Genomic DNA, 14,436 nt, shown 5'->3' on the forward strand with positions numbered 1-14,436 from the left:
AGTGGCAATGAAACATGGATCTACACTTTTGACCATAAAACCAAACAATAGTGGATCCCAATTGTAGGTGCACTGTCACAGAAGTTCAGACATGAGTGCAGCACAGGAAAGCAGATCATGGCTGTTTCTATTACTTAGATTAGTCAAATTTCCTCAGTACCACTCATGCAGAAATGCCCCAGAGACTTGAACACCAACCAATGCCTGCAGCAAGAAATTGCCATGTGGTGTCCAAGAATTATCCCAATAATGCACCTGTCCACAAGTTCAGAAAGAAGCTTTTCTGGCCTTTGACGGCTTCCAGGAGCTTGGTCATCTGCCATACAATCCAGACCTGGCCCATTGGGATTTATGTTATTCTGGAAGATACTGTACTTTCAAAAGAATTTAATGTTCATTCGGTTTGTAAACAATACTTTTTGTACATCGAGAAACTCAATGCACACCCCTCGTATACAAGGGAAATTGTCACCTCTGTTGGTAGCTTGAAGATTTTTTTTTGTTACTACTTCTACACTTCTGCTTCAGTACAGAGTCAATGACACTTATAGGGGCCCAAGTCGGCTACATCACTCCTATAGAAATGAAATGCACATTTTTGGCCATACCCGGTTGCTCTCATCTCTGTGGCATTACCACTTTTATCCTTATGCCTGGCTTCATAGATGTATCAATACCCACTTGCACCAGCTCAATCCTTGGTGTAACAAGTGTATTGAGGATCTGCATAGCAAGTTTCGGCAACACTCCCTCACCAAAAACACTGCCTACATAGGTGACACCTGTATAGTGCCTGATATTTGCAAGATCTGCATTGCTCAAAGTAGTGTATACTTGGTTCTGGACCATGCATGTGGAAACACACAAGCTCAATAGAGAATCTCCAAGGATTGCTTCATGGATGATGGAGGATTTTTTTTTTTTTTTTAGTAACATCATCTGGAAAATAATATCCACTTTGTAGCAGGAACTCCCATAGTTGCAATAATCAATTTTCGATTTCAGATAATCTAATCTTTAGAACTAAGTGATCCTTTAGTTGGGCTGCCCGGATAATGTAATGGTTAGCATTACTGCCTCACTGCACTGAGGTCATGGATTTGATTCCCACCATGGCCCTAACTGTGCAGTATTTGTATACTCTCCCCGTTACCTACAGCTTCTCCGGTTTCCTCCCACAATTCCAAAAATATACTGGTAGGTCAACTGGCTCCCTACAAAACTTTACCCTAGAATGAATGTGTCTGCGTGTATATGGAATATAGATGGTAAGTTTCATTGGGGCAGGTACTGATGTGAATGTTCAGATAGTCTCTGTACAGCGCTGCGGAATATGTGTGTGCTATATAAGAAAATGAATAATCCTTTAGATCCAATTAATCACGTATCAAAGTTTCCCAATCTGATCTTAAATGAAGCCATTACATAGTTACATAGTAGTTAAGGCTGAATAAAGACTTGCGTCCATCTAATTCAATCTCGGTTTTAATGTTTATTGCTTCTTAAAGACCTATTTCAATGAAACCGATATGCATATGCAAAAAAAACCCCCCAAACTATGTCTTATCCAACTTTCAAACGTATTCATTCCCTAGATGTTTTGTTCAATGAAGGCCGATAAGGTCAAGAAATTTGAGAACTCCCTTTTGAACACAATAAATGGAAAAGGCTGAGGAGTGCTTTTGTACAATGCCTGAAGCCTGCGCGCAGAACCTAGACATGCTTCAATATATCTATTGTACTGTATATTCTCTATAATATATACACATTCAATTGGAATATAACAATTTGCATATAAAAATTATCTAGATGCCTGTAATTTGTGGACCATACAGACAATATTAGTGCCAGATACAGACAGATCGCATTGCACTTACCAATGCATGGAACGTGTTGCTAATCAGTGCAGTGGCCGTCATACAAGCTGCATGACTAAATATTATTATATATTTATATGTGCGGCTTTCAATTCATAGTCATATTTATACTCCATGTAGTATAGTATAGTTACATTTATTTTACTTTGTGCTTGTTTTTTTCACCATAAGAAACTTTTTCCATGCGATGTTCCTTTCTTTACGGAGCAGACCTACACTTTTACAAAATGCAATTACGTGACCTTACTGCACAAACCTAAGTAGCAATATCATGCATTAGAGGTAGCCTATCCGTACTTACCAGTAACTTATGTACGTCATCAAAAAAAACATTACAGGTTTTACACTAACAGTGTGCAAAAGATTGAGCCAGAAAAGAACAGATGTGACTAGCTATTGGCAGGGTTCTAAGGTAAAATAAAAACGAACTTCAGAAGCCAAGAAATTTTCTAGGTCAGGAATCACCTTCTACATAATGGCCCTTATTCTGGTTCACTCACTGCTGCGATGTTGCCAATAGCAATCAGTCAGATTCTGTCTGTCATTTCTCTATTGCAGCCATCAAAATGATAGAATCTGATTGGTTGCTATGGGCAAAATCACCTCTTCCTTTTTAGAAGTGTTAGTAAATTTACCCCTGTGGGATGGGAGTTCAGATGGGATGTTGCTATGGTCAATTAAGCAGATACTATCTATTATCTTCTAGAACGGTGGTTCTCAACCTCGGTCCTCGGGACCCCGCACAGTGCTCATTTTCCAGGTCTCCGCACAGAACCACAAGTGAAGTAATTAGCTCCACCTGTGGATCTTTTAAATGTGTCAGTGAGTAATGAGTGCACCTGCCGGGTGACCTGGAAAACGTGACCTGTGTGGGGGTCTTGGGGACTGAGGTTGAGAACCACTGTTTGTTCTAGATGGTTCTAAATAAATAAGAAGTTGATTCTAGCAACAACCCATGTGAAATAGTAAATTTCCCCTAAGTGTGCTGATATGTATATTAGTTATTTTGACATTATTTCACAGATGTCTTCCTGTTTTTGGAACTGGTATAGTATAATAATAATAATCATAATAATAATAATAATAATCATAATAAAAAACATTAGACCAAAAACACACACAGAAAGGTGCAACTTCTGCCCCCCACCCCAATAAAAAGCACCAGTTATAACCACTAGAACAAGCCACATAACCACTGAGAGCATTTGTCACCAAAGTATTTGCAGCTTGAAGGAAGGTGGCTATTATATAGACTCAGAATCCAAAGTATTTTATATTAGTCACCAGGAACCTTTTCATTCTGGTGGACTTTATGCAATAAAGAATATCAATCCTTGTGTATTAATGCCTATTTCCCTATAGATTGTAAGCTTGCGAGCAGGGCCCTCATACCTTTGAATGTTTGTAAATACCCTGTTTGTTGAATCTGCTGCGCTATATAAAGAAACTGTTAATAAAAAATAAATCAAATAATTATCTCTGTGGTACCTGCTCCTAATTTCTCTTTCTTTCCATTAACAAGCATGGAATCCTGGAGACTTCCCAATAAGATGTACTGTATGCAGTAATTATACACACAAGCAAGCGTCTTACCTTGGGCCTGCCCAGGGGGGTGAGTTCTGTAGCACAGCTGTCCTATCTCCAGTGGATCAGAAATATCACAGCTTCCCAAGCTCCCGCTTCTCCTCTAATTCCAGCGTACACCAGTAAAAAGATGTACGGTGTGCTTATGTTCCACCTCTGTGGTCTGCAAAGTTCCTTTTTTTCACTGTAACAGCCAAGTCCACAGCACAGATAAGCAATGCAGCCTGCTCGCACAGAACCTTGCTGAGAATAGATTCCACTTTGAAGAAAAGGTGTTTTTTTTTTCTCCTTGTAGTTTTGCCTTTTTCAGAAGCTCAGTAGGCTTCTTTCTGGGTGGGACCCACTCCACTCGTTTTATTGTAGCCCTGGGTTAAACCGAAATCAGAGTGAAACACTAGACAGATGGGACTTGGGACAGCCTCTATAGTGAGCAGCACAGTACACATGAGAATGAGGAAGTGTCTCTGTGTGTGTAATGAGAGAGGGGAACACGTCCCTCATCCAAGCTCAAAAACAAACAAAAGGAAAAACAGATTTGGGAAACATGACTTATCCTAATCATTGTTAATGACACCGTCAAGCAAACACAGTAACAAAAAACAAACAATAACAATGACAGACCGTAATACAAACAGTCACATAACTCCACGCTTTAGACAATGGGGGTCATTTTTAAGAACAAAGCACTACTTGCACATAACAATGTTTATGCAGATAGAATGCCTGAATATTTCCAGTAATAGCTGTTCCAGTTGTTTTTGCTAAAGTCCATGGTAACAACCTTGTTCATTAATGGAGTTACCATGAAATGGTGAGGATGGGTAACATACCCTTATTAATAGGAGACGATATATTGTTAATGCTTAATAGGAAATAAATGAAAAGATGGGGTTTTTTTGAGAACCACTTGGATGGAATAATCATTCTTCGCTTGTGCAGACATCACTTCAATGTGTGTCCGACTTAAGGCTCTGGAAGAGAGAGAGCAAATACATCGGACTGAAATAAAATTCCCAGTGGTGCGATAACAGAACCAGCGGGCTATAGTGACTAGGATGGAGCAGCTTTGGGATTTACTGTAGGCTATACAGTATATGAGAGAGGGTTCCAAATTTGGCCTATCCAAAGCCAGATATGACAAAGCATTTCGAGATCATGGAGTAGGTGAGCACAACCCACACTATGGGCGAGTGATAGAGTGATAATCCACCAGCCAATCAGCTCCCACCTGCCATGTCACAGGCTGTGTTTGAAAAAGTATGAGCTGATTGGTTGGTGGCTTATCACTCTCCATTTTATCACTTTGCAGGGCTTAGTACATCTCACCCTATATAAGCATATATACATTTCCATCCTCATTCCTCAGGAGTCAAGTGAGAGGAACCCAGACCGGCCCACCTAACAAAAGCCTTTTCATGCGGAGGAGACTGTGCTCTGCTCCTGAGCAGTGTGAGTGCCAGGCTAATAAGCACAGGCTCTTTTTGAGGTGCAGCGGGCACTTACAAGGTTTAAGCGCCAGACTCTATAAAGGAGTGCAGCAGTCCAGCAGCGTGTGTCAGTACCAATAAAGATCTTTCTAATAAAATTACAAACAGACCCTTTGCAAATAGATAGTGGTTTGTACAGTCCTCGCTACTTATTTATTTATTAACAGTTTCTTGTATAGCGCACACATATTCCGCAGCGCTTTACAGAGAATACTTATACAGACCACACAGCTGTACGGTCGTCAATCCTCCCCATTTTATATAATATTATGGGGGGGGTTTATAGGTACAATATATACTATGAACCCAGGGAAACATAATGAGCTGCATATCATGTACATTTAAGAAACAGAGATTGCTTGTACAAAAACAATTGCTTTATGAGATCACAATCCTCTGTACTTGTGTGTCTCATGCTTTGTATTTTAAAATATCAGTACAAAGAACCAGGAGCGGTATGAAAGCTCTACAGTGTCTCGTTAGATAGGTCTACCCCATATGGTTAGCATGCATTCCATCAACAGGGCCAGAAAGTCTGCAGGTAAGAGGTAGACAGCAGTTAAGGTCAACAGGTATCAGCGGTCGACATGAAAATGGTCGAAAAGTTATTTTTACATTTCTGGGGTGTTATTTAGTGTGTTTCATCATATTTGAACACAATTGTGCACAATGGTGTGCTTGCTTCACTCACCTCATTTTTTGCCTTGCTCTGCGACCGCTGCTCTCACCACAGGTTACGATTCCCAATTCTAGAGCATGGGGATAGTAAATCAGGCAAAAGTTGGAAAACATGGAGAAAAAAAAATATTATATATATATATATATATATATATATATATATATATATATATACACACACACACACACACACACACATATATATATATATATATATACATATATATACACATACACACACACACACACACACACACACACACATGTAGCCCCTCTCATTTATTTTCCTTGGCTATCCTATGCAATATCCTCAGCTGCAATACAATACATAGAACAATACAGTAGGGGATAGCAGAGTAATCCTATTACTCACATGATTCTATTAAAGGAATAGATGAGAGTGGCTCCATCTGTATGTATGTATGTATGTATGTATGTATGTATGTATGTATATATGTATGTATATATGTATATATGTATATATATATATATATATATATATAGTGTCGACCATTGCCACACTGACCTCTCAGCCTTAACCACTGTCTACCTTTTACTTGTAGATCTTTTGACTTGTTGTACATTTCGCCCAAAGTAATAAACAAAAAATAATAATCCATGAACAGTTATTACAGCACCAACTAAAAAAACATAACTTAAATTGTGCTGTTGGAAGACCCTGTTCCTTTTACTAACTGCCTCTAACACTGTGGCGGTATTCATTCTGGGATTCTGACTGTTGGAACATCCCAACAGTTGGAATCCCGGGCCATGTTTGCTCTGCTCTACAGATACTCGGATTCAGTACTGAATCCCGGCGGTCGGGATCCCGGCGTTCAGAATCCCGACAGCCAAAATCCCGACAAGGGGGGGGGACGTGGATCGCCCCCCCCCTTGCGGGCTCGCTGCGCTCGTCACGCAGCGGGCCTGGTGCCTCGCTACGCTCGGCACACTAATTTATTCTCCCTCCAGGGACACCCACGGAGGGAGAATGTGTTGGGATTTCGGCGGTCGGGATTCTGAACGCCGGGATCCCGACCGCCGGAATTTTAACTGCATCCCAGATACTCAACAGCCGGAATTCAATGTTCTACCTGTTGAATGTCGAAAAGTGGGCATGTCAGCAAAAATGGACGCGGATTCAACAATTTGTGGCCGTCTATGACAAAACAGATCCAACTTGGATCTGTTTTGTCAAAATCTGCCTTCAGTGCTGTCGGAAACGGCAGCATTATATAGCCAGCAGCAGCCACTATATCCCCTGTCAGAAATAGCAGCCAAGATTGAATACCCCCTTGTGGGTTTACATTAATACATATTTCCATGGATGTGGCTCCAACACCCATCTTCAGAAGGTGACATTTTTGGAGAAGAATGAGGACGAAGTTATTGTAAATACATAGTCCAAGTCAGGGCGGGACTGGCCATCTGGCACTTCTGGCAAATGCCAGAAGGGCCGATGGCCAGGTGGGCCGAATTTGAGTCCTGCTTACCGCTGGCGGTGCATTCTCATCTCTGTTCAGCGGCGTTGGCTGAGGCTTTAAGTATATAGCTGCGGATTCGGGAAAATGGCCGCCGGCCTCCTGCACTGAGGACTTGTCTCAGTGCAGGAGGATATATATCCCCTGCCTGCACAGTTCACCCCAACCACAGTAGCACCAGGTTACTGCAGAGTCCATCCTGTCCTGTGTGGGGGGAATATTTGAAATTGTGCTTGATCCTTGATACCTGGGTGGCTGCAGCTGTGCTTTAAGCTGGTGCAATGGCTGAAAAGCCTTAAGGTGCATTCTCTGGCCTGGAGGCAGTGCAGGGGGAGCGGCCTGTGGTTTCCTGTTATTATACAGGTGGAGTAGCCTGTGGCGTTCTGTCATCATACAGGCGGAGCAACCTGTTGTGTCCTGTTGTTATTATACACGGGGAGCAGCCTGTAGGGTCCAGATTGTTTTATATTCTGTAATGGGCATTACGGTGTGTTCCATAATGTGTAATGGGCATTACGGTGTGTTCCATAATGTGTAATGGGCATTACGGTGTGTTCCATAATGTGTAATGCCTCCTTTTTCTGATGCCACGCCTCCTTTCATGAGACCCCCCCCCCATGGGCCTGTGTGCTCAAAATGCCAGGGCCGATTTCTGGTCCCAGTCCGGCCCTGGTCCAAGTCATGGAAGGAAGAATAAAATGAGAACTTTAATACATCTGGTGGGGGAAACACAATCAAATCATCTGAGTTAGGAAAAATCCAGGTCAGAATAAGAATGTCAGATTAAAGCTTGAAGAATGGGAATGAAACAAATCTTCTGCGTAGCAACAAGAGAATAATCTGAACGGGATTAAATAAAATGGACATGTGTCAACATGTGTCAACAGTGTGGACACATTTTTCCTGAGATCTATTATTGTCAAACAAACAAGAAAAATGTTCAGCTTTCATGTATTCCAGACCTAGGATGGAAAAAGTCAACAGGATAAAAGGTATTCAGTATGTTTGTTGTGGTTTTGAATTTTGTACAACTTGGAGGAATACCAGATTCCCGACGGCTGTATAAACACAGACAGAAAAGTGAGCCGTTTCCATTCTTCTAATCACTATTAGATGGTAGCTATATTTCCATCTCTCCAATGGCATACCTGTTCTCTGCAGAAAGAACGTAAAAATAAGCTAAAAGATGACTTTTTACAGCTTTGATATGCTGAGACAGTGGCGAAACTTGCGGGTGAAGAGCCCAGGAGCAAAACTATAATTCCCCCCCCCCCCCCCTTCCTCCACCCCAACCCAAGTTCATAATATGCAACAAAGCAGTGGGTGACAGGGAGAGGCAGAGGGTGACTGGGAGTTAACAAGTATAGCAGTGAGCCGCTTAGTCCTCAGGGGCTCCAGCACTGCACCTGTTGCACCAATGGTAGTTCTGCCACTGCAGCTAATCTAATACCGGTTCCTACTCCTTACTGAGTGAATAATTACCTCTAACAGAAGACGACTTGGGAGAGATCCAGGTGCTATAATACTGGAGCTAAAGGAAACATCCTTTTTAAACAAAGTACTGGTGGCTTTAATGAAGTCACCATTAGCATTACAACCTTACTTATGCCCCTTTCACACTCGCAGAGCCTGGAATGTGTTCCCGGATGCTTCCCGGGACTCTACCCAGGAATGTACCCTTTCACACTGCACTCAGACCTGGGATCGACCCGGGACAGCTCCATTCACACTGATCCTGGTAAATCCCTTCAAATACATATGCATGTCATTAGAAATGGACTCCAGGGCTCTAAAAGATGACATCAGCATTTGCATTTGTGAGCCCAAAAAAGCTCCAATCAGCAGCTTTATTAAAATCCCGTGTACCCAATCCTGGGTACGGGACCATTCACACTGACCGCTGCCACACTGCCTGGGTAGCAATCCCGGGATGTTCATCCCTGGATATTCTTTCAAGACCCTTTCACACTGAGCTAAATCCCGGGTTCATGTGCAAAAACCCGGGACATTTTTGCAAGTGTGAAAGGGGTATTAGTGAAAGCAATGATAGGAGCAATCAGTCAAGAGTAGTTTGAATGAATTGACAATCATTAATGAAGGAAAGGGTGTGGGATTGGACTTGGACTGTAAACCCAAAATATAGACAGTGCATCCGGAAATTATTCACAGAGCTTCACTTTTTCCACATTTTGTTATATTACAGCCTTAGTGGGTATTCGATCCAGGATTCTGACTGTCGGAAAGTATCATCACCAGGCCAACTCCATCCCTACAGAGAAGCATGGTGGTGGCAGCATCATGCTGTGGGGATGTTCTTTGGTGGCAGGAACTAAGAAACCAGTCTGGATAGAGGTAGAGATGAATGCAGCAATTACAGAGATATCCTGGCTGAAAACCTGCTTCAGACCCCAGACTGGGGAGACCGTTCATGTTTCAGCAGGACATTGACCCTAAGCACACAGCCAAGATATCAAGGGAGCGGCTTCAGAACAACTCTGTAAATGCCCTTGAGTGGCCCAGCCAGAGCGCAGACTTGATTCCTGTTGAACATCTGTGGAGAGATCAGAAAATGGCTGTGCACCGGCGCTTCCCATCCAACCTGATGGAGCTTGAGAGGTGCAGCAAAGAGGATTGCGGATAAATGCCCAAAGATAGGTGTGCCAAGCTTATGGTATCATATTCAAAAAGACTTGAGGCTGTAAATGCTACCAAAGGTGCATCAACAAAGTTTTGCAAACTTTGAAAACTTATGTGTATGTAATTTTTTTTTTTTTATAAATTGGCTAAATCTCCAAAAACTTTATTCAAATTGTCATTATGTTGTATTGTGTGTAGAATTTTGAGGGGGAAACAAATAAATGTATTCTATTTTGGAATAACAAAGGGCCTAATTCAGAGCTGTTCGCTAGGCAGCTTATATTTGCTGCCTAGCAAACAGGTAAACACCACCCCGACGAATGTCCAACCGCCACCGAGCGAAACCCCGCATTACACATCCACTTGCATGCAGCCACATAAAGGAAAAAACATTCAATGGTCTCTACCCATTGATTGATTTTTTTTTTAGCATTCCTAATGAAAAATCAGCCTGGACATAGGGCCTTATTCTGATCTGAGCTCAGTACAAATTTGTTTGGAAAATGAGCAAAAAAATGTGCACTGCAGGTGGAGCAGATGTACAGAGAGAGTTAGTGCCCCCATACACTAGTAAGATTTATCTGCAGATCTGGTTGGTTGGAACAAAAACATGGTTATGGATGAGTGACAGTTGTTTGACAGTTTTCCAGCATTTCCAAGCAAATGGTCAACTGTCATTTGCTCTCATCCATAACCAGGTTTTTGTTCAAACCAGCCAGATCTGAAGATAAATCTGCGTATGTATGGCCACCTTTAGATTTGGGTGGGGTGTGTTGAAACTGAAATCTAAATTGCAGTGTAAAATAATGCAGCCAGTATTTACCCTGCACAGAAACAAAATAACTCTCACAAATCTATTTTAAGGAGGACAGAAAAGAGTGCCTTTTCTTGGTGCACCTAGAGAAATAATACTTAGTAAAACATCACTTTTATTGAGTTCATTTAAAATAGTTGCGAAGATATAAAAAGGACTGGACAACACATAAGACAACAAATAGTGATTTTTAAAAAGGATAAGAATCCTCACCTAGCGGGACCCCACTACCCGTTATCACCGTTATTATTTATAATAGATATAGTGTGGCACGGAAGACTTGTTTATATTACCAAAGTCATGTAATGTGGATAAGTCAGGTTTGTAACTTTATCATATACAATGTATCACAATAGTCCTGAGGCTCACTTAGTGCAGCCACCAGCACGCGCTTGAACACGGATGTGATGCCGTTTCAGCGCTGCTGTTAGGCTTGCTGGAGCCAGTAGTTCCACAACCTGCGTTCCAACCGCAGAGCTGAGTCTGAGGTGTGCCTGTGTGCACTCCCTCGCTCATGTGGATCTAGAACAGGCAGGGACACACACGGCTCTGGCGCCAGAGACCGTGTCAGTGTACTGATTGGGGACCGTGTCCAACGGAAACCCCAATGTAGCCAACAACAAATATATATACAGTTTGTAAGTGGGGAGGGGAAAGTGGGGTATTAGACACACTAGGTGTGTAGTTAGTCAACACACCTAGTGTGTCTAATACCCCACTTTCCCCTCCCCACTTACAAACTGTATATATATTTGTTGTTGGCTACATTGGGGTTTTCGTTGGACACGGTCCCCAATCAGTACACTGACAGGGTATCTGGCGCCAGAGCCGTGTGTGTCCCTGCCTGTTCTAGATCCACATGAGCGAGGGAGTGCACACAGGCACACCTCAGACTCAGCTCTGCGGTTGGAACGCAGGTTGTGGAACTACTGGCTCCAGCAAGCCTAACAGCAGCGCTGAAACGGCATCACATCCGTGTTCAAGCGCGTGCTGGTGGCTGCACTAAGTGAGCCTCAGGACTATTGTGATACATTGTATATGATAAAGTTACAAACCTGACTTATCCACATTACATGACTTTGGTAATATAAACAAGTCTTCCGTGCCACACTATATCTATTATAAATAATAACGGTGATAACGGGTAGTGGGGTCCCGCTAGGTGAGGATTCTTATCCTTTTTAAAAATCACTATTTGTTGTCTTATGTGTTGTCCAGTCCTTTTTATATCTTCGCAACTATTTTAAATGAACTCAATAAAAGTGATGTTTTACTAAGTATTATTTCTCTAGGTGCACCAAGAAAAGGCACTCTTTTCTGTCCTCCTTAAAATATCCTGTCTGTGCCTCTGGTAGCACACCCTCGCATTTACATATATTCAATTAATCAATTATGCTATGAGGGTCCACCCGTTTGTTACAATAAATCTACCTCTGTGCGACTGACAAACCTTTCTCTAAACGTTCTCTCACAAATCTAACTCTCTCTATACATGTTACATCTGCCCCACCTGCAGTGCAGCATGGTTTTGCCCCTTATGAGAACAAACTTGTACTGCGATCAGATCTGAATAAGGGCCTCAGAGTCTGGTGCAAGTATCTTCAGTGTTGTGCTGCCCAAAGCTTCAATCCACAAGTCCACAGTCTCTCTAGTGTCTAAACCTTTCTTCAGTCTGGCTTAGATTTAGGACTTCATCAGGCTTCCCTAAAAGTCCAAGTGTTAGTGTTAGTTATCGGTGCTATTCCAGTGTAGGGTAGCTCATTCTTCCACCATGCATACCTGCTTACAAGGAAGTTACATCTCCAACCTCCCTTTGTACCACCAGGACATCCTTGTACATCTCACTATCCATAGTGGTCTTCTGAAAAAAAAAAAAAAATTGATAGGAAAGACAAAAGTCGTCCCCCCCTCCCCTTTTTTTTTTATATTAACATCTTATGTGATACATTTGGTGCATACTGAAAAACATTTATCTAACAACATTTTTCATAGCTCACCATATCTGAGGAGTAAAAGGTTTCAAACAGTCCATTATAACTATGGGTTACCCCACAATTTTTCTCCCATCAGCCCTATTACTCCAAGGCGGTGTTCTTGACCTCTTTCAGTGCTAGAAAAACAAAACCCATTTTACCAATAAATATAGAAATGACAAGGAATAATGTATAAATCTATAAATAAATTATAAACCCCATAAATTACAAAAATAATTCAAAATCAAACGTTATGGACTAAAAGATAAACATTTTAAAACAAAATACAGTGTACATGTCTGTTCATGGCCCATTTATTTAAATGTATTTTGCTAAAAAATCTTGTCACGTTAAAGAATGTGTTTTGTAGAGCCACATATTAGTTATGATTCAACTTTTGATAACATTTCCCATACCCTTCCCTTTTACAAAAATGTACAAAATTTAAAAACTCCCACAAAACCGGTTATTCTTTCACAAAAAAATGAATCTGTCTGTCAGATGATACACATCTGCGCTGTTTAAATGTTTCTGTAATTTTAATAAATCCAGACATGTCATGAAATGTTAGTGAACAACCGGTTAGTTCAAAAATGAATGTAGTCATTATAAAAACTCTATTAAATAAACACTTACATAATAAAATTACGTAAGGTAGAGCAAAACACACACCTCCATCATCAATACTTTCAAGATTAAATAGGAAAAAGGCAAACAGGTGAGTAGAAAATTAACCCAAATTCAGTTCAATAAGAAGAAATAGTTCAATCAGTTTTAGTTTCAGATATCAGCAACTTACCTACTAGAAGATCAGAGCTGCAAAATGCATTCAGCTGGGAAATTTCTAAAAAACCTAGTAGTGTAATCAAAACATACTTTACAATAAAAATCTACAAATTATTTATACGGGCAGTACGGATGGTGTAATGGTTAGCATTACTGCTTCACCCCTGAATGCAAATTAATGACATTTGTAAGATTTCAGTGAATGTATAACCTAAGGACCATGTAGGTGCTCTACATAACAGTTGTGCAGAAGCTCTATGCCGCGCTGCTGACAAATTTAGCAAGTAGAAAAAGCATAAAGGTACTTGTTTCCTAGAACGGCGCCTACTATTTTCAATCGTATGGCATCTTATGCATTGTATCGCATCGCATGCCATATAGCCGCATGCGATGCATATAGCGTGGCGAGCATAGCGAGCCCCGCGAGGGGACATGGAAAACTAAGCAAATAGCTTAGTGGGCGCCCAACATACATATAAGTACCATCAGCCTATAAAAATGTCAAACTGGAAATCTAAATGAAATTTCAATCTCACTCCTCCTTTCATATATCCATGACAAACCAATTTAGTTTAATCACAATCTTAACACCTTTTTAGGAAGTTCCACAAGATTCCCTGGAGGTCATTGGCTAAAAAAAAAAAGGAAGTTGACCAGTTCACATCAGGTCAGGATAAACACCATACATCTTACTATTTGAGAATGTCTAGAGTAATTTGTCTCCAAATACCAAAGCCTCCTAAAGCAAAGTATCTTATACATTCCTTATAAATATGTAGTCTGTGCGTTTAAACATGCAATTCTACAACCAGTAGCTGGCTGATCACAAACAACATGCAAGAACTAGGGCAGAGGAAACAGGTTCAGATTGTGGCGGCAGAAGATTATAAGACTTGTAGCAGTAGCAGGCATTATGAGGTCCCCTTCTGCTTAGTGCCAGTGCCACACTGATTTGAGCTGGAAGCTCACCAGGAGACAGTGGAGGAGAGGGGTGGAGCCCGGTAGTAACTTCACTGGTGGAGCCCCCGTTGGCAAATGCGGCAGCAATGGACTCCATTGTCTCCAGCAGTTCCACCATTGCATATACTGTAGCTTTATGTCACTGTGTCTCAAGAAAAG

At 41.4% G+C, this 14,436-nt stretch overlaps 1 protein-coding gene and 1 long non-coding RNA gene across 5 annotated transcripts in view; both read right to left on the reverse strand.

Annotated features, from left to right (window-relative positions):
• The window catches only part of PAPLN (papilin, proteoglycan like sulfated glycoprotein), an 86,534-nt gene extending 82,620 nt beyond the window's left edge, over positions 1 to 3,914 (reverse strand). For 2 of the 4 annotated variants that reach the window (XR_014466334.1, XM_083167631.1), the window contains exon 1: positions 3,471 to 3,912. The gene's annotated coding sequence lies outside the window, so the exon portion shown is untranslated. Of the gene's footprint in view, positions 1 to 3,470 lie in introns of all 4 variants that reach the window. The other 2 variants (XR_014466335.1, XR_014466336.1) reach the window with 2 other exon arrangements.
• Positions 3,915 to 5,638: 1,724 nt separating this feature from the next.
• Positions 5,639 to 12,653, reverse strand: LOC146050220 (uncharacterized). The gene is made up of 3 exons (XR_014466284.1): positions 12,556 to 12,653; positions 12,338 to 12,419; positions 5,639 to 5,697 (listed from the first exon to the last, which is right to left on the reverse strand). It is a non-coding gene; the product is annotated as an uncharacterized LOC146050220 (long non-coding RNA).
• Between the last annotated feature and the right edge of the window lie 1,783 nt (positions 12,654 to 14,436).

The sequence above is a fragment of the Crinia signifera genome, chromosome 12 (genome assembly GCF_055691185.1).
Source record: "Crinia signifera chromosome 12, ASM5569118v1, whole genome shotgun sequence".
Lineage (NCBI taxonomy): Eukaryota > Metazoa > Chordata > Amphibia > Anura > Myobatrachidae > Crinia > Crinia signifera.